The 25,098-nt window shown below is 49.8% G+C and overlaps 19 non-coding genes across 19 annotated transcripts; 8 read left to right on the top strand and 11 right to left on the bottom strand.

Moving 5' to 3' along the window:
• Window positions 1–603: 603 nt before the first annotated feature.
• On the bottom strand, window positions 604–675 carry Trnag-ccc. Its single transcript has one exon. It is a non-coding gene; the product is annotated as a tRNA-Gly (tRNA).
• Window positions 676–1,314: 639 nt separating this feature from the next.
• On the top strand, window positions 1,315–1,386 carry Trnae-uuc. The gene has a single exon. It is a non-coding gene; the product is annotated as a tRNA-Glu (tRNA).
• Window positions 1,387–2,403: 1,017 nt separating this feature from the next.
• Trnag-ccc lies at window positions 2,404–2,475 on the bottom strand. Its single transcript has one exon. It is a non-coding gene; the product is annotated as a tRNA-Gly (tRNA).
• A 1,728-nt stretch (window positions 2,476–4,203) lies between these two features.
• On the bottom strand, window positions 4,204–4,275 carry Trnag-ccc. Its single transcript has one exon. It is a non-coding gene; the product is annotated as a tRNA-Gly (tRNA).
• Window positions 4,276–4,914: 639 nt separating this feature from the next.
• On the top strand, window positions 4,915–4,986 carry Trnae-uuc. Its single transcript has one exon. It is a non-coding gene; the product is annotated as a tRNA-Glu (tRNA).
• A 1,017-nt stretch (window positions 4,987–6,003) lies between these two features.
• Window positions 6,004–6,075, bottom strand: Trnag-ccc. The gene has a single exon. It is a non-coding gene; the product is annotated as a tRNA-Gly (tRNA).
• A 1,728-nt stretch (window positions 6,076–7,803) lies between these two features.
• Window positions 7,804–7,875, bottom strand: Trnag-ccc. Its single transcript has one exon. It is a non-coding gene; the product is annotated as a tRNA-Gly (tRNA).
• Window positions 7,876–8,514: 639 nt separating this feature from the next.
• On the top strand, window positions 8,515–8,586 carry Trnae-uuc. Its single transcript has one exon. It is a non-coding gene; the product is annotated as a tRNA-Glu (tRNA).
• A 1,007-nt stretch (window positions 8,587–9,593) lies between these two features.
• Trnag-ccc lies at window positions 9,594–9,665 on the bottom strand. The gene has a single exon. It is a non-coding gene; the product is annotated as a tRNA-Gly (tRNA).
• A 639-nt stretch (window positions 9,666–10,304) lies between these two features.
• On the top strand, window positions 10,305–10,376 carry Trnae-uuc. The gene has a single exon. It is a non-coding gene; the product is annotated as a tRNA-Glu (tRNA).
• Window positions 10,377–11,383: 1,007 nt separating this feature from the next.
• Window positions 11,384–11,455, bottom strand: Trnag-ccc. The gene has a single exon. It is a non-coding gene; the product is annotated as a tRNA-Gly (tRNA).
• Window positions 11,456–12,094: 639 nt separating this feature from the next.
• Window positions 12,095–12,166, top strand: Trnae-uuc. Its single transcript has one exon. It is a non-coding gene; the product is annotated as a tRNA-Glu (tRNA).
• A 1,007-nt stretch (window positions 12,167–13,173) lies between these two features.
• On the bottom strand, window positions 13,174–13,245 carry Trnag-ccc. The gene has a single exon. It is a non-coding gene; the product is annotated as a tRNA-Gly (tRNA).
• A 639-nt stretch (window positions 13,246–13,884) lies between these two features.
• Window positions 13,885–13,956, top strand: Trnae-uuc. The gene has a single exon. It is a non-coding gene; the product is annotated as a tRNA-Glu (tRNA).
• A 1,017-nt stretch (window positions 13,957–14,973) lies between these two features.
• Window positions 14,974–15,045, bottom strand: Trnag-ccc. The gene has a single exon. It is a non-coding gene; the product is annotated as a tRNA-Gly (tRNA).
• A 639-nt stretch (window positions 15,046–15,684) lies between these two features.
• On the top strand, window positions 15,685–15,756 carry Trnae-uuc. Its single transcript has one exon. It is a non-coding gene; the product is annotated as a tRNA-Glu (tRNA).
• A 1,017-nt stretch (window positions 15,757–16,773) lies between these two features.
• On the bottom strand, window positions 16,774–16,845 carry Trnag-ccc. The gene has a single exon. It is a non-coding gene; the product is annotated as a tRNA-Gly (tRNA).
• A 639-nt stretch (window positions 16,846–17,484) lies between these two features.
• Window positions 17,485–17,556, top strand: Trnae-uuc. The gene has a single exon. It is a non-coding gene; the product is annotated as a tRNA-Glu (tRNA).
• Window positions 17,557–18,573: 1,017 nt separating this feature from the next.
• Trnag-ccc lies at window positions 18,574–18,645 on the bottom strand. Its single transcript has one exon. It is a non-coding gene; the product is annotated as a tRNA-Gly (tRNA).
• Between the last annotated feature and the right edge of the window lie 6,453 nt (window positions 18,646–25,098).

The raw sequence follows: 25,098 nt of genomic DNA, 5'->3' as shown, positions 1-25,098 counted from the left end.
TAAGCAGACGTTTGCGTGGTTAGTGAGTGGATGGGTGATCGTCCGGGAACTCTGCGTGCTATTGGACCCTTCCATTTACACCCCCACCCTCCTCCTTTTGTGCTACAGTGTTGACGTGCTATGATGCCTCCCTAAGCAATTTAAATTACGTTAACGAACATATGACCGAAAATTTAATGACGCTGTTTGCAAAAAGAGCGCAAGGAAAGTGCAAGAACGACTTTGGCAATAACAGAACCGTACGAATCAACAGATAATTTCTCAAATGTGTAGATAACACTGTGGCGAAGCAGTGAGATTTCCGAAATTTGTAAATGAAAGTTTAGATTTTCGTATTGAAAAGGAAAAGTACTCTTGATTACTTTATTTCTCGCAGCCGATTGTCGTACTTCTCCTGTCATATGGGCCCCACCGCCGAGCGGCAGCGAGCGGCAGTCGAGCAAAGTCGGGCCAAGTCGGCACACGATGAAGTGAAATCAATCCACTTAGCTGGAACGAGGCAGCAGACGAGGAGATACTACCTGTGCCGCGACGCGTGGCAATTTCGAGGATCGCATGGTCTTGAACACACACTATTGCGCTACGCAAAAATGACAATCCTCCTGCGATGGCCGGGAATCGAACCCGGATCAACTGCTTGGGAAGCAACCATGCTGTCCGTTACACCACCACCGCATTGCGTTGCAGGCTTCCTGTGTCGCGGTGCGTTGCCGCCCCTGCTGCCACCAGAGGCTCAAGCGACCCTGCAGCGGCACCTCTGCCCTCCAGCACATCGGAACGCGATACCACGTTGCTTCCAGGGCGATGCACTGTAACTAGACGCAGCATTGACTTCCGCCGAGTAATCCACCCTTTCATGTACGGCATGGTGGGAAAACAATTCTGAAATTAGAACTTCTTAGTGAGGCTGCGGTGGCGAATATTCCTGTATGCCTCGGTGGCGCAGTGGGCTGTGCGTGTCATTATCTTAAGGGCGTACGTTCTATCCTCAACTCAGCCTTCTCATTTTCTGTCCACGACGGTGAAAGGCACAGCATAGCTTTTGCGAGGTAAGGCCGTGTTTGCCGTTTATTACCACCTAGGCTACTTTGTGTCAACGTGTGTTTGTTTCCAGTTATTACTAATTACAGTTTTACTAGTTGCACTCGAGACTGAAAGCGATGATTGCCTAGTATGACTTGCGCGCTTTGGGAGTGAGTAAGCGGGATCGTGGTGGCGGACAGAGTTCAGCGTTGGCGCCAGGTTCGGCCCTAAAGTTGCGTGGAGGAGAAGTATTTCTGGACGCATACACACGTAGTGGATCGTTGAGGTATGTCCGGTATGGTCTAGTGGCTAGGATACCTAGCTTTCACCCAGGAGGCCCGGGTTCGATTCCCGGTACCTGAACGTGAAGGTTTCGGGGCTGAGATGAGAAAACTTCTCACGGCCGTTTTTCGTCTTCGTGGAGCTGCTGCTCTGGGTTCCAAGTATAAGGTGAGAGAAAGTCAAGAAAAAGAGATACATCCTCACGTTAATGGAGGGGCCGTTTTGAAGGGAGAGGAGACGGTATTGCGGTTTTGGCCTGCTGATGCGACAGTGTTGCACTGCCCGTTAGCTCAGTGGGCTATAGCGTCGTGCTAGTAACGCGTCGGTCATGGGTTCAATCCCTCCACGGGCCATTCCATTTTCTCCCCTGATAGGAAATGCTGTCTCCTGCGAGACTCTGCCAGGCAGATTCTAAATGATGTGCACATCCAGCTAGAAGTCTGAACGTTTCGCTAAGGGGTTGCCAACGGCCAGCTCACTTTCGATTAATGAAGTTAAGCAGACGTTTGCGTGGTTAGTGAGTGGATGGGTGATCGTCCGGGAACTCTGCGTGCTATTGGACCCTTTCATTTCAACCCCCACCCTCCTCCTTTTGTGCTACAGTGTTGACGTGCTATGATGCCTCCCTAAGCAATTTGAATTACGTTAACGAACATATGACCGAAAATTTAATGACGCTGTTTGCAAAAAGAGCGCAAGGAAAGTGCAAGAACGACTTTGGCAATAACAGAACCGTACGAATCAACAGATAATTTCTCAAATGTGTAGATAACACTGTGGCGAAGCAGTGAGATTTCCGAAATTTGTAAATGAAAGTTTAGCTTTTCGTATTGAAAAGGAAAAGTACTCTTGATTACTTTATTTCTCGCAGCCGATTGTCGTACTTCTCCTGTCATATGGGCCCCACCGCCGAGCGGCAGCGAGCGGCAGTCGAGCAAAGTCGGGCCAAGTCGGCACACGATGAAGTGAAATCAATCCACTTAGCTGGAACGAGGCAGCAGACGAGGAGATACTACCTGTGCCGCGACGCGTGGCAATTTCGAGGATCGCATGGTCTTGAACACACACTATTGCGCTACGCAAAAATGACAATCCTCCTGCGATGGCCGGGAATCGAACCCGGATCAACTGCTTGGGAAGCAACCATGCTGTCCGTTACACCACCACCGCATTGCGTTGCAGGCTTCCTGTGTCGCGGTGCGTTGCCGCCCCTGCTGCCACCAGAGGCTCAAGCGACCCTGCAGCGGCACCTCTGCCCTCCAGCACATCGGAACGCGATACCACGTTGCTTCCAGGGCGATGCACTGTAACTAGACGCAGCATTGACTTCCGCCGAGTAATCCACCCTTTCATGTACGGCATGGTGGGAAAACAATTCTGAAATTAGAACTTCTTAGTGAGGCTGCGGTGGCGAATATTCCTGTATGCCTCGGTGGCGCAGTGGGCTGTGCGTGTCATTATCTTAAGGGCGTACGTTCTATCCTCAACTCAGCCTTCTCATTTTCTGTCCACGACGGTGAAAGATACAGCATAGCTTTTGCGAGGTAAGGCCGTGTTTGCCGTTTATTACCACCTAGGCTACTTTGTGTCAACGTGTGTTTGTTTCCAGTTATTACTAATTACAGTTTTACTAGTTGCACTCGAGACTGAAAGCGATGATTGCCTAGTATGACTTGCGCGCTTTGGGAGTGAGTAAGCGGGATCGTGGTGGCGGACAGAGTTCAGCGTTGGCGCCAGGTTCGGCCCTAAAGTTGCGTGGAGGAGAAGTATTTCTGGACGCATACACACGTAGTGGATCGTTGAGGTATGTCCGGTATGGTCTAGTGGCTAGGATACCTAGCTTTCACCCAGGAGGCTCGGGTTCGATTCCCGGTACCTGAACGTGAAGGTTTCGGGGCTGAGATGAGAAAACTTCTCACGGCCGTTTTTCGTCTTCGTGGAGCTGCTGCTCTGGGTTCCAAGTATAAGGTGAGAGAAAGTCAAGAAAAAGAGATACATCCTCACGTTAATGGAGTGGCCGTTTTGAAGGGAGAGGAGACGGTATTGCGGTTTTGGCCTGCTGATGCGACAGTGTTGCACTGCCCGTTAGCTCAGTGGGCTATAGCGTCGTGCTAGTAACGCGTCGGTCATGGGTTCAATCCCTCCACGGGCCATTCCATTTTCTCCCCTGATAGGAAATGCTGTCTCCTGCGAGACTCTGCCAGGCAGATTCTAAATGATGTGCACATCCAGCTAGAAGTCTGAACGTTTCGCTAAGGGGTTGCCAACGGCCAGCTCACTTTCGATTAATGAAGTTAAGCAGACGTTTGCGTGGTTAGTGAGTGGATGGGTGATCGTCCGGGAACTCTGCGTGCTATTGGACCCTTTCATTTCAACCCCCACCCTCCTCCTTTTGTGCTACAGTGTTGACGTGCTATGATGCCTCCCTAAGCAATTTAAATTACGTTAACGAACATATGACCGAAAATTTAATGACGCTGTTTGCAAAAAGAGCGCAAGGAAAGTGCAAGAACGACTTTGGCAATAACAGAACCGTACGAATCAACAGATAATTTCTCAAATGTGTAGATAACACTGTGGCGAAGCAGTGAGATTTCCGAAATTTGTAAATGAAAGTTTAGCTTTTCGTATTGAAAAGGAAAAGTACTCTTGATTACTTTATTTCTCGCAGCCGATTGTCGTACTTCTCCTGTCATATGGGCCCCACCGCCGAGCGGCAGCGAGCGGCAGTCGAGCAAAGTCGGGCCAAGTCGGCACACGATGAAGTGAAATCAATCCACTTAGCTGGAACGAGGCAGCAGACGAGGAGATACTACCTGTGCCGCGACGCGTGGCAATTTCGAGGATCGCATGGTCTTGAACACACACTATTGCGCTACGCAAAAATGACAATCCTCCTGCGATGGCCGGGAATCGAACCCGGATCAACTGCTTGGGAAGCAACCATGCTGTCCGTTACACCACCACCGCATTGCGTTGCAGGCTTCCTGTGTCGCGGTGCGTTGCCGCCCCTGCTGCCACCAGAGGCTCAAGCGACCCTGCAGCGGCACCTCTGCCCTCCAGCACATCGGAACGCGATACCACGTTGCTTCCAGGGCGATGCACTGTAACTAGACGCAGCATTGACTTCCGCCGAGTAATCCACCCTTTCATGTACGGCATGGTGGGAAAACAATTCTGAAATTAGAACTTCTTAGTGAGGCTGCGGTGGCGAATATTCCTGTATGCCTCGGTGGCGCAGTGGGCTGTGCGTGTCATTATCTTAAGGGCGTACGTTCTATCCTCAACTCAGCCTTCTCATTTTCTGTCCACGACGGTGAAAGGCACAGCATAGCTTTTGCGAGGTAAGGCCGTGTTTGCCGTTTATTACCACCTAGGCTACTTTGTGTCAACGTGTGTTTGTTTCCAGTTATTACTAATTACAGTTTTACTAGTTGCACTCGAGACTGAAAGCGATGATTGCCTAGTATGACTTGCGCGCTTTGGGAGTGAGTAAGCGGGATCGTGGTGGCGGACAGAGTTCAGCGTTGGCGCCAGGTTCGGCCCTAAAGTTGCGTGGAGGAGAAGTATTTCTGGACGCATACACACGTAGTGGATCGTTGAGGTATGTCCGGTATGGTCTAGTGGCTAGGATACCTAGCTTTCACCCAGGAGGCCCGGGTTCGATTCCCGGTACCTGAACGTGAAGGTTTCGGGGCTGAGATGAGAAAACTTCTCACGGCCGTTTTTCGTCTTCGTGGAGCTGCTGCTCTGGGTTCCAAGTATAAGGTGAGAGAAAGTCAAGAAAAAGAGATACATCCTCACGTTAATGGAGGGGCCGTTTTGAAGGGAGAGGAGACGGTATTGCGGTTTTGGCCTGCTGATGCGACAGTGTTGCACTGCCCGTTAGCTCAGTGGGCTATAGCGTCGTGCTAGTAACGCGTCGGTCATGGGTTCAATCCCTCCACGGGCCATTCCATTTTCTCCCCTGATAGGAAATGCTGTCTCCTGCGAGACTCTGCCAGGCAGATTCTAAATGATGTGCACATCCAGCTAGAAGTCTGAACGTTTCGCTAAGGGGTTGCCAACGGCCAGCTCACTTTCGATTAATGAAGTTAAGCAGACGTTTGCGTGGTTAGTGAGTGGATGGGTGATCGTCCGGGAACTCTGCGTGCTATTGGACCCTTTCATTTCAACCCCCACCCTCCTCCTTTTGTGCTACAGTGTTGACGTGCTATGATGCCTCCCTAAGCAATTTGAATTACGTTAACGAACATATGACCGAAAATTTAATGACGCTGTTTGCAAAAAGAGCGCAAGGAAAGTGCAAGAACGACTTTGGCAATAACAGAACCGTACGAATCAACAGATAATTTCTCAAATGTGTAGATAACACTGTGGCGAAGCAGTGAGATTTCCGAAATTTGTAAATGAAAGTTTAGCTTTTCGTATTGAAAAGGAAAAGTACTCTTGATTACTTTATTTCTCGCAGCCGATTGTCGTACTTCTCCTGTCATATGGGCCCCACCGCCGAGCGGCAGCGAGCGGCAGTCGAGCAAAGTCGGGCCAAGTCGGCACACGATGAAGTGAAATCAATCCACTTAGCTGGAACGAGGCAGCAGACGAGGAGATACTACCTGTGCCGCGACGCGTGGCAATTTCGAGGATCGCATGGTCTTGAACACACACTATTGCGCTACGCAAAAATGACAATCCTCCTGCGATGGCCGGGAATCGAACCCGGATCAACTGCTTGGGAAGCAACCATGCTGTCCGTTACACCACCACCGCATTGCGTTGCAGGCTTCCTGTGTCGCGGTGCGTTGCCGCCCCTGCTGCCACCAGAGGCTCAAGCGACCCTGCAGCGGCACCTCTGCCCTCCAGCACATCGGAACGCGATACCACGTTGCTTCCAGGGCGATGCACTGTAACTAGACGCAGCATTGACTTCCGCCGAGTAATCCACCCTTTCATGTACGGCATGGTGGGAAAACAATTCTGAAATTAGAACTTCTTAGTGAGGCTGCGGTGGCGAATATTCCTGTATGCCTCGGTGGCGCAGTGGGCTGTGCGTGTCATTATCTTAAGGGCGTACGTTCTATCCTCAACTCAGCCTTCTCATTTTCTGTCCACGACGGTGAAAGATACAGCATAGCTTTTGCGAGGTAAGGCCGTGTTTGCCGTTTATTACCACCTAGGCTACTTTGTGTCAACGTGTGTTTGTTTCCAGTTATTACTAATTACAGTTTTACTAGTTGCACTCGAGACTGAAAGCGATGATTGCCTAGTATGACTTGCGCGCTTTGGGAGTGAGTAAGCGGGATCGTGGTGGCGGACAGAGTTCAGCGTTGGCGCCAGGTTCGGCCCTAAAGTTGCGTGGAGGAGAAGTATTTCTGGACGCATACACACGTAGTGGATCGTTGAGGTATGTCCGGTATGGTCTAGTGGCTAGGATACCTAGCTTTCACCCAGGAGGCTCGGGTTCGATTCCCGGTACCTGAACGTGAAGGTTTCGGGGCTGAGATGAGAAAACTTCTCACGGCCGTTTTTCGTCTTCGTGGAGCTGCTGCTCTGGGTTCCAAGTATAAGGTGAGAGAAAGTCAAGAAAAAGAGATACATCCTCACGTTAATGGAGTGGCCGTTTTGAAGGGAGAGGAGACGGTATTGCGGTTTTGGCCTGCTGATGCGACAGTGTTGCACTGCCCGTTAGCTCAGTGGGCTATAGCGTCGTGCTAGTAACGCGTCGGTCATGGGTTCAATCCCTCCACGGGCCATTCCATTTTCTCCCCTGATAGGAAATGCTGTCTCCTGCGAGACTCTGCCAGGCAGATTCTAAATGATGTGCACATCCAGCTAGAAGTCTGAACGTTTCGCTAAGGGGTTGCCAACGGCCAGCTCACTTTCGATTAATGAAGTTAAGCAGACGTTTGCGTGGTTAGTGAGTGGATGGGTGATCGTCCGGGAACTCTGCGTGCTATTGGACCCTTTCATTTCAACCCCCACCCTCCTCCTTTTGTGCTACAGTGTTGACGTGCTATGATGCCTCCCTAAGCAATTTAAATTACGTTAACGAACATATGACCGAAAATTTAATGACGCTGTTTGCAAAAAGAGCGCAAGGAAAGTGCAAGAACGACTTTGGCAATAACAGAACCGTACGAATCAACAGATAATTTCTCAAATGTGTAGATAACACTGTGGCGAAGCAGTGAGATTTCCGAAATTTGTAAATGAAAGTTTAGCTTTTCGTATTGAAAAGGAAAAGTACTCTTGATTACTTTATTTCTCGCAGCCGATTGTCGTACTTCTCCTGTCATATGGGCCCCACCGCCGAGCGGCAGCGAGCGGCAGTCGAGCAAAGTCGGGCCAAGTCGGCACACGATGAAGTGAAATCAATCCACTTAGCTGGAACGAGGCAGCAGACGAGGAGATACTACCTGTGCCGCGACGCGTGGCAATTTCGAGGATCGCATGGTCTTGAACACACACTATTGCGCTACGCAAAAATGACAATCCTCCTGCGATGGCCGGGAATCGAACCCGGATCAACTGCTTGGGAAGCAACCATGCTGTCCGTTACACCACCACCGCATTGCGTTGCAGGCTTCCTGTGTCGCGGTGCGTTGCCGCCCCTGCTGCCACCAGAGGCTCAAGCGACCCTGCAGCGGCACCTCTGCCCTCCAGCACATCGGAACGCGATACCACGTTGCTTCCAGGGCGATGCACTGTAACTAGACGCAGCATTGACTTCCGCCGAGTAATCCACCCTTTCATGTACGGCATGGTGGGAAAACAATTCTGAAATTAGAACTTCTTAGTGAGGCTGCGGTGGCGAATATTCCTGTATGCCTCGGTGGCGCAGTGGGCTGTGCGTGTCATTATCTTAAGGGCGTACGTTCTATCCTCAACTCAGCCTTCTCATTTTCTGTCCACGACGGTGAAAGGCACAGCATAGCTTTTGCGAGGTAAGGCCGTGTTTGCCGTTTATTACCACCTAGGCTACTTTGTGTCAACGTGTGTTTGTTTCCAGTTATTACTAATTACAGTTTTACTAGTTGCACTCGAGACTGAAAGCGATGATTGCCTAGTATGACTTGCGCGCTTTGGGAGTGAGTAAGCGGGATCGTGGTGGCGGACAGAGTTCAGCGTTGGCGCCAGGTTCGGCCCTAAAGTTGCGTGGAGGAGAAGTATTTCTGGACGCATACACACGTAGTGGATCGTTGAGGTATGTCCGGTATGGTCTAGTGGCTAGGATACCTAGCTTTCACCCAGGAGGCCCGGGTTCGATTCCCGGTACCTGAACGTGAAGGTTTCGGGGCTGAGATGAGAAAACTTCTCACGGCCGTTTTTCGTCTTCGTGGAGCTGCTGCTCTGGGTTCCAAGTATAAGGTGAGAGAAAGTCAAGAAAAAGAGATACATCCTCACGTTAATGGAGGGGCCGTTTTGAAGGGAGAGGAGACGGTATTGCGGTTTTGGCCTGCTGATGCGACAGTGTTGCACTGCCCGTTAGCTCAGTGGGCTATAGCGTCGTGCTAGTAACGCGTCGGTCATGGGTTCAATCCCTCCACGGGCCATTCCATTTTCTCCCCTGATAGGAAATGCTGTCTCCTGCGAGACTCTGCCAGGCAGATTCTAAATGATGTGCACATCCACCTAGAAGTCTGAACGTTTCGCTAAGGGGTTGCCAACGGCCAGCTCACTTTCGATTAATGAAGTTAAGCAGACGTTTGCGTGGTTAGTGAGTGGATGGGTGATCGTCCGGGAACTCTGCGTGCTATTGGACCCTTTCATTTCAACCCCCACCCTCCTCCTTTTGTGCTACAGTGTTGACGTGCTATGATGCCTCCCTAAGCAATTTAAATTACGTTAACGAACATATGACCGAAAATTTAATGACGCTGTTTGCAAAAAGAGCGCAAGGAAAGTGCAAGAACGACTTTGGCAATAACAGAACCGTACGAATCAACAGATAATTTCTCAAATGTGTAGATAACACTGTGGCGAAGCAGTGAGATTTCCGAAATTTGTAAATGAAAGTTTAGCTTTTCGTATTGAAAAGGAAAAGTACTCTTGATTACTTTATTTCTCGCAGCCGATTGTCGTACTTCTCCTGTCATATCGGCCCCACCGCCGAGCGGCAGCGAGCGGCAGTCGGGCCAAGTCGGCACACGATGAAGTGAAATCAATCCACTTAGCTGGAACGAGGCAGCAGACGAGGAGATACTACCTGTGCCGCGACGCGTGGCAATTTCGAGGATCGCATGGTCTTGAACACACACTATTGCGCTACGCAAAAATGACAATCCTCCTGCGATGGCCGGGAATCGAACCCGGATCAACTGCTTGGGAAGCAACCATGCTGTCCGTTACACCACCACCGCATTGCGTTGCAGGCTTCCTGTGTCGCGGTGCGTTGCCGCCCCTGCTGCCACCAGAGGCTCAAGCGACCCTGCAGCGGCACCTCTGCCCTCCAGCACATCGGAACGCGATACCACGTTGCTTCCAGGGCGATGCACTGTAACTAGACGCAGCATTGACTTCCGCCGAGTAATCCACCCTTTCATGTACGGCATGGTGGGAAAACAATTCTGAAATTAGAACTTCTTAGTGAGGCTGCGGTGGCGAATATTCCTGTATGCCTCGGTGGCGCAGTGGGCTGTGCGTGTCATTATCTTAAGGGCGTACGTTCTATCCTCAACTCAGCCTTCTCATTTTCTGTCCACGACGGTGAAAGGCACAGCATAGCTTTTGCGAGGTAAGGCCGTGTTTGCCGTTTATTACCACCTAGGCTACTTTGTGTCAACGTGTGTTTGTTTCCAGTTATTACTAATTACAGTTTTACTAGTTGCACTCGAGACTGAAAGCGATGATTGCCTAGTATGACTTGCGCGCTTTGGGAGTGAGTAAGCGGGATCGTGGTGGCGGACAGAGTTCAGCGTTGGCGCCAGGTTCGGCCCTAAAGTTGCGTGGAGGAGAAGTATTTCTGGACGCATACACACGTAGTGGATCGTTGAGGTATGTCCGGTATGGTCTAGTGGCTAGGATACCTAGCTTTCACCCAGGAGGCCCGGGTTCGATTCCCGGTACCTGAACGTGAAGGTTTCGGGGCTGAGATGAGAAAACTTCTCACGGCCGTTTTTCGTCTTCGTGGAGCTGCTGCTCTGGGTTCCAAGTATAAGGTGAGAGAAAGTCAAGAAAAAGAGATACATCCTCACGTTAATGGAGGGGCCGTTTTGAAGGGAGAGGAGACGGTATTGCGGTTTTGGCCTGCTGATGCGACAGTGTTGCACTGCCCGTTAGCTCAGTGGGCTATAGCGTCGTGCTAGTAACGCGTCGGTCATGGGTTCAATCCCTCCACGGGCCATTCCATTTTCTCCCCTGATAGGAAATGCTGTCTCCTGCGAGACTCTGCCAGGCAGATTCTAAATGATGTGCACATCCACCTAGAAGTCTGAACGTTTCGCTAAGGGGTTGCCAACGGCCAGCTCACTTTCGATTAATGAAGTTAAGCAGACGTTTGCGTGGTTAGTGAGTGGATGGGTGATCGTCCGGGAACTCTGCGTGCTATTGGACCCTTTCATTTCAACCCCCACCCTCCTCCTTTTGTGCTACAGTGTTGACGTGCTATGATGCCTCCCTAAGCAATTTAAATTACGTTAACGAACATATGACCGAAAATTTAATGACGCTGTTTGCAAAAAGAGCGCAAGGAAAGTGCAAGAACGACTTTGGCAATAACAGAACCGTACGAATCAACAGATAATTTCTCAAATGTGTAGATAACACTGTGGCGAAGCAGTGAGATTTCCGAAATTTGTAAATGAAAGTTTAGCTTTTCGTATTGAAAAGGAAAAGTACTCTTGATTACTTTATTTCTCGCAGCCGATTGTCGTACTTCTCCTGTCATATCGGCCCCACCGCCGAGCGGCAGCGAGCGGCAGTCGGGCCAAGTCGGCACACGATGAAGTGAAATCAATCCACTTAGCTGGAACGAGGCAGCAGACGAGGAGATACTACCTGTGCCGCGACGCGTGGCAATTTCGAGGATCGCATGGTCTTGAACACACACTATTGCGCTACGCAAAAATGACAATCCTCCTGCGATGGCCGGGAATCGAACCCGGATCAACTGCTTGGGAAGCAACCATGCTGTCCGTTACACCACCACCGCATTGCGTTGCAGGCTTCCTGTGTCGCGGTGCGTTGCCGCCCCTGCTGCCACCAGAGGCTCAAGCGACCCTGCAGCGGCACCTCTGCCCTCCAGCACATCGGAACGCGATACCACGTTGCTTCCAGGGCGATGCACTGTAACTAGACGCAGCATTGACTTCCGCCGAGTAATCCACCCTTTCATGTACGGCATGGTGGGAAAACAATTCTGAAATTAGAACTTCTTAGTGAGGCTGCGGTGGCGAATATTCCTGTATGCCTCGGTGGCGCAGTGGGCTGTGCGTGTCATTATCTTAAGGGCGTACGTTCTATCCTCAACTCAGCCTTCTCATTTTCTGTCCACGACGGTGAAAGGCACAGCATAGCTTTTGCGAGGTAAGGCCGTGTTTGCCGTTTATTACCACCTAGGCTACTTTGTGTCAACGTGTGTTTGTTTCCAGTTATTACTAATTACAGTTTTACTAGTTGCACTCGAGACTGAAAGCGATGATTGCCTAGTATGACTTGCGCGCTTTGGGAGTGAGTAAGCGGGATCGTGGTGGCGGACAGAGTTCAGCGTTGGCGCCAGGTTCGGCCCTAAAGTTGCGTGGAGGAGAAGTATTTCTGGACGCATACACACGTAGTGGATCGTTGAGGTATGTCCGGTATGGTCTAGTGGCTAGGATACCTAGCTTTCACCCAGGAGGCCCGGGTTCGATTCCCGGTACCTGAACGTGAAGGTTTCGGGGCTGAGATGAGAAAACTTCTCACGGCCGTTTTTCGTCTTCGTGGAGCTGCTGCTCTGGGTTCCAAGTATAAGGTGAGAGAAAGTCAAGAAAAAGAGATACATCCTCACGTTAATGGAGGGGCCGTTTTGAAGGGAGAGGAGACGGTATTGCGGTTTTGGCCTGCTGATGCGACAGTGTTGCAATGCCCGTTAGCTCAGTGGGCTATAGCGTCGTGCTAGTAACGCGTCGGTCATGGGTTCAATCCCTCCACGGGCCATTCCATTTTCTCCCCTGATAGGAAATGCTGTCTCCTGCGAGACTCTGCCAGGCAGATTCTAAATGATGTGCACATCCAGCTAGAAGTCTGAACGTTTCGCTAAGGGGTTGCCAACGGCCAGCTCACTTTCGATTAATGAAGTTAAGCAGACGTTTGCGTGGTTAGTGAGTGGATGGGTGATCGTCCGGGAACTCTGCGTGCTATTGGACCCTTTCATTTCAACCCCCACCCTCCTCCTTTTGTGCTACAGTGTTGACGTGCTATGATGCCTCCCTAAGCAATTTAAATTACGTTAACGAACATATGACCGAAAATTTAATGACGCTGTTTGCAAAAAGAGCGCAAGGAAAGTGCAAGAACGACTTTGGCAATAACAGAACCGTACGAATCAACAGATAATTTCTCAAATGTGTAGATAACACTGTGGCGAAGCAGTGAGATTTCCGAAATTTGTAAATGAAAGTTTAGCTTTTCGTATTGAAAAGGAAAAGTACTCTTGATTACTTTATTTCTCGCAGCCGATTGTCGTACTTCTCCTGTCATATCGGCCCCACCGCCGAGCGGCAGCGAGCGGCAGTCGGGCCAAGTCGACACACGATGAAGTGAAATCAATCCACTTAGCTGGAACGAGGCAGCAGACGAGGAGATACTACCTGTGCCGCGACGCGTGGCAATTTCGAGGATCGCATGGTCTTGAACACACACTATTGCGCTACGCAAAAATGACAATCCTCCTGCGATGGCCGGGAATCGAACCCGGATCAACTGCTTGGGAAGCAACCATGCTGTCCGTTACACCACCACCGCATTGCGTTGCAGGCTTCCTGTGTCGCGGTGCGTTGCCGCCCCTGCTGCCACCAGAGGCTCAAGCGACCCTGCAGCGGCACCTCTGCCCTCCAGCACATCGGAACGCGATACCACGTTGCTTCCAGGGCGATGCACTGTAACTAGACGCAGCATTGACTTCCGCCGAGTAATCCACCCTTTCATGTACGGCATGGTGGGAAAACAATTCTGAAATTAGAACTTCTTAGTGAGGCTGCGGTGGCGAATATTCCTGTATGCCTCGGTGGCGCAGTGGGCTGTGCGTGTCATTATCTTAAGGGCGTACGTTCTATCCTCAACTCAGCCTTCTCATTTTCTGTCCACGACGGTGAAAGGCACAGCATAGCTTTTGCGAGGTAAGGCCGTGTTTGCCGTTTATTACCACCTAGGCTACTTTGTGTCAACGTGTGTTTGTTTCCAGTTATTACTAATTACAGTTTTACTAGTTGCACTCGAGACTGAAAGCGATGATTGCCTAGTATGACTTGCGCGCTTTGGGAGTGAGTAAGCGGGATCGTGGTGGCGGACAGAGTTCAGCGTTGGCGCCAGGTTCGGCCCTAAAGTTGCGTGGAGGAGAAGTATTTCTGGACGCATACACACGTAGTGGATCGTTGAGGTATGTCCGGTATGGTCTAGTGGCTAGGATACCTAGCTTTCACCCAGGAGGCCCGGGTTCGATTCCCGGTACCTGAACGTGAAGGTTTCGGGGCTGAGATGAGAAAACTTCTCACGGCCGTTTTTCGTCTTCGTGGAGCTGCTGCTCTGGGTTCCAAGTATAAGGTGAGAGAAAGTCAAGAAAAAGAGATACATCCTCACGTTAATGGAGGGGCCGTTTTGAAGGGAGAGGAGACGGTATTGCGGTTTTGGCCTGCTGATGCGACAGTGTTGCACTGCCCGTTAGCTCAGTGGGCTATAGCGTCGTGCTAGTAACGCGTCGGTCATGGGTTCAATCCCTCCACGGGCCATTCCATTTTCTCCCCTGATAGGAAATGCTGTCTCCTGCGAGACTCTGCCAGGCAGATTCTAAATGATGTGCACATCCAGCTAGAAGTCTGAACGTTTCGCTAAGGGGTTGCCAACGGCCAGCTCACTTTCGATTAATGAAGTTAAGCAGACGTTTGCGTGGTTAGTGAGTGGATGGGTGATCGTCCGGGAACTCTGCGTGCTATTGGACCCTTTCATTTCAACCCCCACCCTCCTCCTTTTGTGCTACAGTGTTGACGTGCTATGATGCCTCCCTAAGCAATTTAAATTACGTTAACGAACATATGACCGAAAATTTAATGACGCTGTTTGCAAAAAGAGCGCAAGGAAAGTGCAAGAACGACTTTGGCAATAACAGAACCGTACGAATCAACAGATAATTTCTCAAATGTGTAGATAACACTGTGGCGAAGCAGTGAGATTTCCGAAATTTGTAAATGAAAGTTTAGCTTTTCGTATTGAAAAGGAAAAGTACTCTTGATTACTTTATTTCTCGCAGCCGATTGTCGTACTTCTCCTGTCATATCGGCCCCACCGCCGAGCGGCAGCGAGCGGCAGTCGAGCAAAGTCGGGCCAAGTCGGCACACGATGAAGTGAAATCAATCCACTTAGCTGGAACGAGGCAGCAGACGAGGAGATACTACCTGTGCCGCGACGCGTGGCAATTTCGAGGATCGCATGGTCTTGAACACACACTATTGCGCTACGCAAAAATGACAATCCTCCTGCGATGGCCGGGAATCGAACCCGGATCAACTGCTTGGGAAGCAACCATGCTGTCCGTTACACCACCACCGCATTGCGTTGCAGGCTTCCTGTGTCGCGGTGCGTTGCCGCCCCTGCTGCCACCAGAGGCTCAAGCGACCCTGCAGCGGCACCTCTGCCCTCCAGCACATCGGAACGCGATACCACGTTGCTTCCAGGGCGATGCACTGTAACTAGACGCAGCATTGACTTCCGCCGAGTAATCCACCCTTTCATGTACGGCATGGTGGGAAAACAATTCTGAAATTAGAACTTCTTAGTGAGGCTGCGGTGGCGAATATTCCTGTATGCCTCGGTGGCGCAGTGGGCTGTGCGTGTCATTATCTTAAGGGCGTACGTTCTATCCTCAACTCAGCCTTCTCATTTTCTGTCCACGACGGTGAAAGGCACAGCATAGCTTTTGCGAGGTAAGGCCGTGTTTGCCGTTTATTACCACCTAGGCTACTTTGTGTCAACGTGTGTTTGTTTCCAGTTATTACTAATTACAGTTTTACTAGTTGCACTCGAGACTGAAAGCGATGATTGCCTAGTATGACTTGCGCGCTTTGGGAGTGAGTAAGCGGGATCGTGGTGGCGGACAGAGTTCAGCGTTGGCGCCAGGTTCGGCCCTAAAGTTGCGTGGAGGAGAAGTATTTCTGGACGCATACACACGTAGTGGATCGTTGAGGTATGTCCGGTATGGTCTAGTGGCTAGGATACCTAGCTTTCACCCAGGAGGCCCGGGTTCGATTCCCGGTACCTGAACGTGAAGGTTTCGGGGCTGAGATGAGAAAACTTCTCACGGCCGTTTTTCGTCTTCGTGGAGCTGCTGCTCTGGGTTCCAAGTATAAGGTGAGAGAAAGTCAAGAAAAAGAGATACATCCTCACGTTAATGGAGGGGCCGTTTTGAAGGGAGAGGAGACGGTATTGCGGTTTTGGCCTGCTGATGCGACAGTGTTGCACTGCCCGTTAGCTCAGTGGGCTATAGCGTCGTGCTAGTAACGCGTCGGTCATGGGTTCAATCCCTCCACGGGCCATTCCATTTTCTCCCCTGATAGGAAATGCTGTCTCCTGCGAGACTCTGCCAGGCAGATTCTAAATGATGTGCACATCCAGCTAGAAGTCTGAACGTTTCGCTAAGGGGTTGCCAACGGCCAGCTCACTTTCGATTAATGAAGTTAAGCAGACGTTTGCGTGGTTAGTGAGTGGATGGGTGATCGTCGGGGAACTCTGCGTGCTATTGGACCCTTTCATTTCAACCCCCACCCTCCTCCTTTTGTGCTACAGTGTTGACGTGCTATGATGCCTCCCTAAGCAATTTAAATTACGTTAACGAACATATGACCGAAAATTTAATGACGCTGTTTGCAAAAAGAGCGCAAGGAAAGTGCAAGAACGACTTTGGCAATGACAGAACCGTACGAATCAACAGATAATTTCTCAAATGTGTAGATAACACTGTGGCGAAGCAGTGAGATTTCCGAAATTTGTAAATGAAAGTTTAGCTTTTCGTATTGAAAAGGAAAAGTACTCTTGATTACTTTATTTCTCGCAGCCGATTGTCGTACTTCTCCTGTCATATCGGCCCCACCGCCGAGCGGCAGCGAGCGGCAGTCGAGCAAAGTCGGGCCAAGTCGGCACACGATGAAGTGAAATCAATCCACTTAGCTGGAACGAGGCAGCAGACGAGGAGATACTACCTGTGCCGCGACGCGTGGCAATTTCGAGGATCGCATGGTCTTGAACACACACTATTGCGCTACGCAAAAATGACAATCCTCCTGCGATGGCCGGGAATCGAACCCGGATCAACTGCTTGGGAAGCAACCATGCTGTCCGTTACACCACCACCGCATTGCGTTGCAGGCTTCCTGTGTCGCGGTGCGTTGCCGCCCCTGCTGCCACCAGAGGCTCAAGCGACCCTGCAGCGGCACCTCTGCCCTCCAGCACATCGGAACGCGATACCACGTTGCTTCCAGGGCGATGCACTGTAACTAGACGCAGCATTGACTTCCGCCGAGTAATCCACCCTTTCATGTACGGCATGGTGGGAAAACAATTCTGAAATTAGAACTTCTTAGTGAGGCTGCGGTGGCGAATATTCCTGTATGCCTCGGTGGCGCAGTGGGCTGTGCGTGTCATTATCTTAAGGGCGTACGTTCTATCCTCAACTCAGCCTTCTCATTTTCTGTCCACGACGGTGAAAGGCACAGCATAGCTTTTGCGAGGTAAGGCCGTGTTTGCCGTTTATTACCACCTAGGCTACTTTGTGTCAACGTGTGTTTGTTTCCAGTTATTACTAATTACAGTTTTACTAGTTGCACTCGAGACTGAAAGCGATGATTGCCTAGTATGACTTGCGCGCTTTGGGAGTGAGTAAGCGGGATCGTGGTGGCGGACAGAGTTCAGCGTTGGCGCCAGGTTCGGCCCTAAAGTTGCGTGGAGGAGAAGTATTTCTGGACGCATACACACGTAGTGGATCGTTGAGGTATGTCCGGTATGGTCTAGTGGCTAGGATACCTAGCTTTCACCCAGGAGGCCCGGGTTCGATTCCCGGTACCTGAACGTGAAGGTTTCGGGGCTGAGATGAGAAAACTTCTCACGGCCGTTTTTCGTCTTCGTGGAGCTGCTGCTCTGGGTTCCAAGTATAAGGTGAGAGAAAGTCAAGAAAAAGAGATACATCCTCACGTTAATGGAGGGGCCGTTTTGAAGGGAGAGGAGACGGTATTGCGGTTTTGGCCTGCTGATGCGACAGTGTTGCACTGCCCGTTAGCTCAGTGGGCTATAGCGTCGTGCTAGTAACGCGTCGGTCATGGGTTCAATCCCTCCACGGGCCATTCCATTTTCTCCCCTGATAGGAAATGCTGTCTCCTGCGAGACTCTGCCAGGCAGATTCTAAATGATGTGCACATCCAGCTAGAAGTCTGAACGTTTCGCTAAGGGGTTGCCAACGGCCAGCTCACTTTCGATTAATGAAGTTAAGCAGACGTTTGCGTGGTTAGTGAGTGGATGGGTGATCGTCCGGGAACTCTGCGTGCTATTGGACCCTTTCATTTCAACCCCCACCCTCCTCCTTTTGTGCTACAGTGTTGACGTGCTATGATGCCTCCCTAAGCAATTTAAATTACGTTAACGAACATATGACCGAAAATTTAATGACGCTGTTTGCAAAAAGAGCGCAAGGAAAGTGCAAGAACGACTTTGGCAATAACAGAACCGTACGAATCAACAGATAATTTCTCAAATGTGTAGATAACACTGTGGCGAAGCAGTGAGATTTCCGAAATTTGTAAATGAAAGTTTAGCTTTTCGTATTGAAAAGGAAAAGTACTCTTGATTACTTTATTTCTCGCAGCCGATTGTCGTACTTCTCCTGTCATATCGGCCCCACCGCCGAGCGGCAGCGAGCGGCAGTCGAGCAAAGTCGGGCCAAGTCGGCACACGATGAAGTGAAATCAATCCACTTAGCTGGAACGAGGCAGCAGACGAGGAGATACTACCTGTGCCGCGACGCGTGGCAATTTCGAGGATCGCATGGTCTTGAACACACACTATTGCGCTACGCAAAAATGACAATCCTCCTGCGATGGCCGGGAATCGAACCCGGATCAACTGCTTGGGAAGCAACCATGCTGTCCGTTACACCACCACCGCATTGCGTTGCAGGCTTCCTGCGTCGCGGTGCGTTGCCGCCCCTGCTGCCACCAGAGGCTCAAGCGACCCTGCAGCGGCACCTCTGCCCTCCAGCACATCGGAACGCGATACCACGTTGCTTCCAGGGCGATGCACTGTAACTAGACGCAGCATTGACTTCCGCCGAGTAATCCACCCTTTCATGTACGGCATGGTGGGAAAACAATTCTGAAATTAGAACTTCTTAGTGAGGCTGCGGTGGCGAATATTCCTGTATGCCTCGGTGGCGCAGTGGGCTGTGCGTGTCATTATCTTAAGGGCGTACGTTCTATCCTCAACTCAGCCTTCTCATTTTCTGTCCACGACGGTGAAAGGCACAGCATAGCTTTTGCGAGGTAAGGCCGTGTTTGCCGTTTATTACCACCTAGGCTACTTTGTGTCAACGTGTGTTTGTTTCCAGTTATTACTAATTACAGTTTTACTAGTTGCACTCGAGACTGAAAGCGATGATTGCCTAGTATGACTTGCGCGCTTTGGGAGTGAGTAAGCGGGATCGTGGTGGCGGACAGAGTTCAGCGTTGGCGCCAGGTTCGGCCCTAAAGTTGCGTGGAGGAGAAGTATTTCTGGACGCATACACACGTAGTGGATCGTTGAGGTATGTCCGGTATGGTCTAGTGGCTCAGTCGCGCTTGCGACACCGTGCTGGTCGGACGTATCAGTGCTCCGCTCCGCCGCGTGTTCACAAGGCGTGTTTTCCACTCATATTTCTGTGTGCAAGTGTTGTGTTATTCTGCAGTTTATATCGTTTTCCATTTGTATTTTTGTTGCGGTCTTATTGTAGCGGGTTAACCGCTCGCTATCTGCTGCAATGTCCAGGTTATTTCCGCGAAAGTGTACACTGCGTTTTGATTTTGACAAGTCCACCCGATCTGTGCAACCGAGTTCACTGGAGATACATGACTGGATCGTTGATGTTATTGGGATTACATCTGACCAAGTGCACACCGCCTATTATGATACCGAGCAGTATTGTTTCTTCGTTAAATTACTGAATCCTGTATTACTGGAGAAGATCATGACGAAGCACGGAGGAAGTGCTAATTTCCGACACCGGGACGACTCTGTAAGTACAGTGCTTATTTCCAATGCCGATGTAGACTACACGAACGTGCGTATTTTTAACTTACCCCCTGAAGTAGAAAATTGTTATTTAAAGGAGGTACTGTCCAAATTCGGTGACGTTAAACAGATTCGACATGAACGGTGGTCAAGTCAACATAGGTTGCAATGTTACAGTGGCGTTCGATCTGTAGAAATGCATGTCAAACAGAATATTCCATCCCATATACTTGTTTGTGACTATAAGGCTCACGTTACTTACATTGGCCAAACACCGACCTGTCATATCTGTAATGAGAGTGGTCACTTGCGTCAAGACTGCCCCAGGCGCATGTTTGTGTTAAAGAATTCCCTCCAGCAGCGTAAAAGGCTTACTTTGGCGGATGTAGTGGCAGCCAAGCCGATGACAGAGATTGGGCTCCCTAATTCTGAAATGCCTTCGGAACAGCAACAGGAAATTCGCTCTGAGGAGTTTCCGGTTCTGGTTCGGAGAGAAAAAGGTGCGTTGCCCCCTGCCAAACTCGATGCCGCGACCAATAAGAGGCGCAGAACTTGTGATAGCAGTGGCTCTGATAACGACACCTCTAGTGCGCATGAGACCGCGAAAAAGGACGATCAGGAATCCGGCTCGGAAGCGAAAGCTCCCATCGGTGAGGCTATTGTGGACGCTTCTCCTCCCACAATTTCCAGTGCCGATACTTCCGTGGAAGTTAAGCAGTTACCGCTGGCTAGTGCCTTAGAACTTCCGCTACAGCCAACTCAGGCCGACCAACCTGTACGTGTGGCTCACATTCCTGCAGGAAGTATACACACAGCGGCCTGTGATGGTGGTATACAAACATCTCTGAGCGCAAACGGTACACATCACGTGGCAGCCGCTTCGGTTCAGGACTCACAACAAGGGGAATGTCAACAACTCCAGGAAATAATACAAACACAGCTGTCCGGGTCTGTCGGTGACAACAAACAGCTGCGGGTAGAGAATGTTGCCAAACAGGCTGATAGTGCGAGTGATAGTTCAGCTGCTCGCTCGCCGGCGGTGTCGCCGCGTGCCATCCCTTCGCGGGATGTGCCGGGAGAGCAGCTTGACATCACCCACGACCCTCCCACGCCGCCAGCTGCAGAGGTGCTCCACAGTGTCCGCCCCAGGATCCGAGTGCAACCTAATGTAAATGCTGTGCGTAAAAAGAGTAAGAACAAAGACGCACGAATACAACTCAGTGACGTCACAGACACGAATTTCCCGGCCACAAATATGGAATGGCATGAAGATGTTGCCCTTTAAAGATATTTGCTCCTTCCGCCTCTTCCACGTACTGTCATAATGTCGCAGGCCTATACGATCACGACATTAAATATTAATAAAATCCGGTCGGAGGTGAAACTGAGTGCCTTAAAACAATATCTCTATGAGTCGGGAACAGATATCGCTCTTTTGCAGGAGGTGGCCATGCCACACTTAACTCTTCCTGGTTTTGTTGCTATTACAAATTTTTCCCCCGACTCGAACGTGGGGACTGCCATCTTACTTAGAGAAGGCATTCCCGCCACTCAGGTTGACAAGTTAGATTCCGGTAGAGGTGTGGGTGTCACCGTTTTTGGCGTCACCATCATTAACTTGTACGCGCCTTCTGGCAGTACCTATAGGGCGGAAAGAGCAAACTTTTTTAAGGAACAAATCATCTATTTGTTACGGAAAAATCCTGAACGTGTTATCATTGGAGGTGATTTTAATTGTGTTTTATCCCAGAAAGATCAGTCCCCGAATTTTAATTATTCGCCTGAATTAAAGCGTCTCGTTACCGACCTCAAACTGAAAGACGCGTGGGAAATTAGGTACCCGACCTTGGTACGATTCACACACATCGTCGCGAATTCCTGCAGCAGAATTGACAGGATTTATGTTTCCGACGTTTTAGAGAATGTCTTGTTACAAATTGAAACAATACCCTCCAGCTTCTCTGATCACAGTGGTGTCGTTGCGTGCCTGAATTTGCTGCCCCAACCAACGCGTTGGTATAAAAATCAATGGAACTTGAACGTCTCCTTATTAACGGATGCTGACCTAGAGGCGGCGGTGCGACGCGCTTGGGAGCAGTGCTTGCGCACTACCGCAAACTTTCGTAGCACCATAGCGTGGTGGACTCAGCATGCAAAACCCAAACTGCGAAAAGTTGTTATATTCTTCGGTATTGAAAGAGCAGCCGCGATAAAGAGGACGATGGAGTTCTACTACACTATCTTACGCGACCTCTGTGATAGAGCCGACGCCGCGCACACCAGAATAGACGACATTCGAAAAATACAGGCGAAATTAATCAATCTTAAGAGGATGCAACTGGAAGGTCTTAAGATCAAATCTAAAGTGAAGTCGGTCAGGGACGATGAAACAGCCGCTCTATACCACCTTGTCAAACATGCTAAGAACAGAAGGAGGACTTTTATTGAGGCCCTGAAACTCGGTGATGGCACGACTGTCGACACCCAGCGAGAGATTATCAAGGCACTACACGACTATTTTGTTGACACCTACACGTCAGCGGCTACTCATGACGGCTGCTATGACGAACTGTTTAGTGCCATTTCCTCTACTATAACTAGAGAAGACAATGACACAATTTCATTAGAATTTAGTAATAAAGATGTTTTGGAGATTGTCTGCCACTCGCCGATCAGGAAGTCCCCTGGTCCTGACGGATTACCCGTTGAATTTTACAGGAGGTATTGGCACATCATCGGGGACAAAATCACCCAATTAGTGAACGAAGTTTTTCAGGGGAAGCCTATACCACTTGCCTTTAAGGAATGCACAATTGTGCTTATCCCTAAAGGCAGAGGTACCAAAAATATCGCCAACTTCCGCCCCATTTCATTGTTAAACTCCGATTATAAAATAGTCGCCCGTGCAATCAACACGCGAATGATGCCCCTCACTGCTAAATTCATTGGACGTCAGCAGACATGTGCCTTCGGGAGAACTGTATTGCAAACGGCAGCTTTTTACCGGGATATCATTGCGTTAACGAACGCCAGTAACGTGAAGTGTGGGCTGATCTTTCTGGACTTTTTTAAAGCCTTTGACCTCGTCGCTCACGAGTACCTCCTTGAAACCATGAAAAGATTCGGTTTCTTGCAGAACGCGATTGACATGATCACAAACATGGCACTGGGGATCAACGCAAGGCTTTCTGTCAACTCGCAACTAACCCAACCGATTCAAATCAACAGAGGGATTCCACAAGGCAGCCCTTTGTCCATGTTACTTTTTGTTCTTTCACTCGAACCTCTGTTACTCCAACTGCAGGCGAAACTCACAGGGCTAACACTTTCAGGAGAAAAAACTGTCGTAGGCGCCTATGCCGACGATGTGGGTGTGGTTGTCCGCAATGAGAATGACGTCACCACTATAGCGGCTCACCTCCAGCAATACTGTTTGGCGTCGGGGGCTAAATTGAATGACAAGAAAAGTAAATTTCTTAACCTCTGTGGCCTCCAGCATTTGCGAGTTGGCTACGCTCAGGAAGTCAGCGTCCACAAGGCTCTCGGCATCATATTGACGGCGTCCTCTTTACAGATGGCGGCGGCAAACTGGACATAGTGCGTAAACTTAACGGTGCTCTCATTGACAATTCCCACAGAAGCCTCAATCAATTTGATCGGATTCATCTGGTCAACTCCTGTATTTTATCCAAAGCCTTCTACACGGCGCAGCTCCTGCCACTGCCTGCAGTCATTGCTAAGCAAATTATGTCGAAGGTGACCAATTTTATTTGGAGAGGGGAAATTTTTCGCGTGTCTGCCAAAACTGCGACACTCCACCCCCAGAATGGAGGGATGGGATTAGTAGATATCAAGGTGAAAGCGATGGCTCTCTATATTACAAGGACGGCCGCTATAATTAACAATGATCCTTCCGGCATTACAGCGCAATTATTCACTGCCGTCAGGCCGCAAAGTCTTGACCCACCGCTGAATATTCAGCCCATCAGCTATCGGCTAAAACATATCAGAGATTATTACCTTTCACGGAGCTACATCAGTCAAGAGGTCATAAACTCTCAACATTTAACTGCACAAGCCATAATAGCGGACTGGAGACAACACGAAGGAACGAATCCTTTGGCAACGAAGCTCGGTGGCATGAACTGGGATATTATATGGCGCAATGTCAGTTCCCGTGTCCTCAGTTCCGATGCTCGCACTGCCTGGTACAAAGCCATCAATGATGTGGTTAGCACGAACGAGAGGTTACATAAAATCGGGCTCAGTGACACCCCTCTCTGTCGTCGCTGCCAACTGACGGATACAGTTATCCACCGTTACACCTGCGGGGACCGTCTCCAGAACTGGGTTTGGCTTCGACAAAAAATAGCTCTTCTTACCAGGACTACACCCGCCAATGTTTCGTCAGCACTACTGTCTCGTCCTGATGTGCATTTTTATCCGCAGACGAAAAACAATGCAGTTTTGTGGTTGCTGGGTACCTATTCCAGCTACGTCTTTAATAATTTTGGCGGTGACAATTATTTGGAATTCAAGATGTTTATGGATATCGAATTCGCCAAAACATGTACGTACCAGAATCATGGGAAACTCTTCGGCAATATGCTTAAAATAGCGTTTCATCGCATGGGTATCGGATAGGTCAACTGAGTGTGACGGGGTGAGGCCGGGCCGCGGGACACCAGTAGTGCCGCGAAGAGGCCCCACTGCTTCTGTGTCGCGTCCGGACTCCCCCCCAACACTGCGGCCTTCACTGACTCGCTGGACACTGGCTACAGGAACTTTCATTGAGTGAGATACGAAGCTGTGTTTATGTTACATTTATTCTTCGAGCAGCACTTCTACTATGCCCAAGGGCGAAGTCTTTTCGTTGTCTTTTTCACCATTCCAATTTATTTTCATAGAAGGTTACGGGTTTCGTTTAAAAAAAAAAAAAAAAAAAAAAAAAAAAAAAAAAAAAAAAAAAAAAAGTTGCGCAATTGGTTAGCTCACGGTCCTTATAAGGAATTTGCCGTGAGCAATGCCGGGGTTGTGAGTTCGAGCCTCACATGGGGCATACTTTTACCAATTGTTCCTTTTTTTATGTGCTCTCGTTGTGTCTTTACATTTGCTTTTTTTTTACTGCTGTGTGGAAATGACCGAGGTGGTCAATCGGCGTTTTCAGTTTCAAGTTGGTTGATGTGGTGCATTCCAGGTACGGCTTTCCATGACGCACGGGTCGAATTACTTTAAATTTGAAGTTAAGGTTCTTGTTTTTACTAGTTTTTCTAGGGATGTTTTTTCTTTTTTCTCTTTTCCCTTTTTTTCCCCCGTATGTGTGCTGTTCGCTGCATACCAATACATTCCGTTGCA

Source organism: Schistocerca americana, chromosome 8, assembly GCF_021461395.2.
Source record: "Schistocerca americana isolate TAMUIC-IGC-003095 chromosome 8, iqSchAmer2.1, whole genome shotgun sequence".
Taxonomy (NCBI): domain Eukaryota; kingdom Metazoa; phylum Arthropoda; class Insecta; order Orthoptera; family Acrididae; genus Schistocerca; species Schistocerca americana.
Note: the sequence above shows the minus strand (reverse complement) of the source record. Positions and strands in the feature narration are given on the sequence as shown.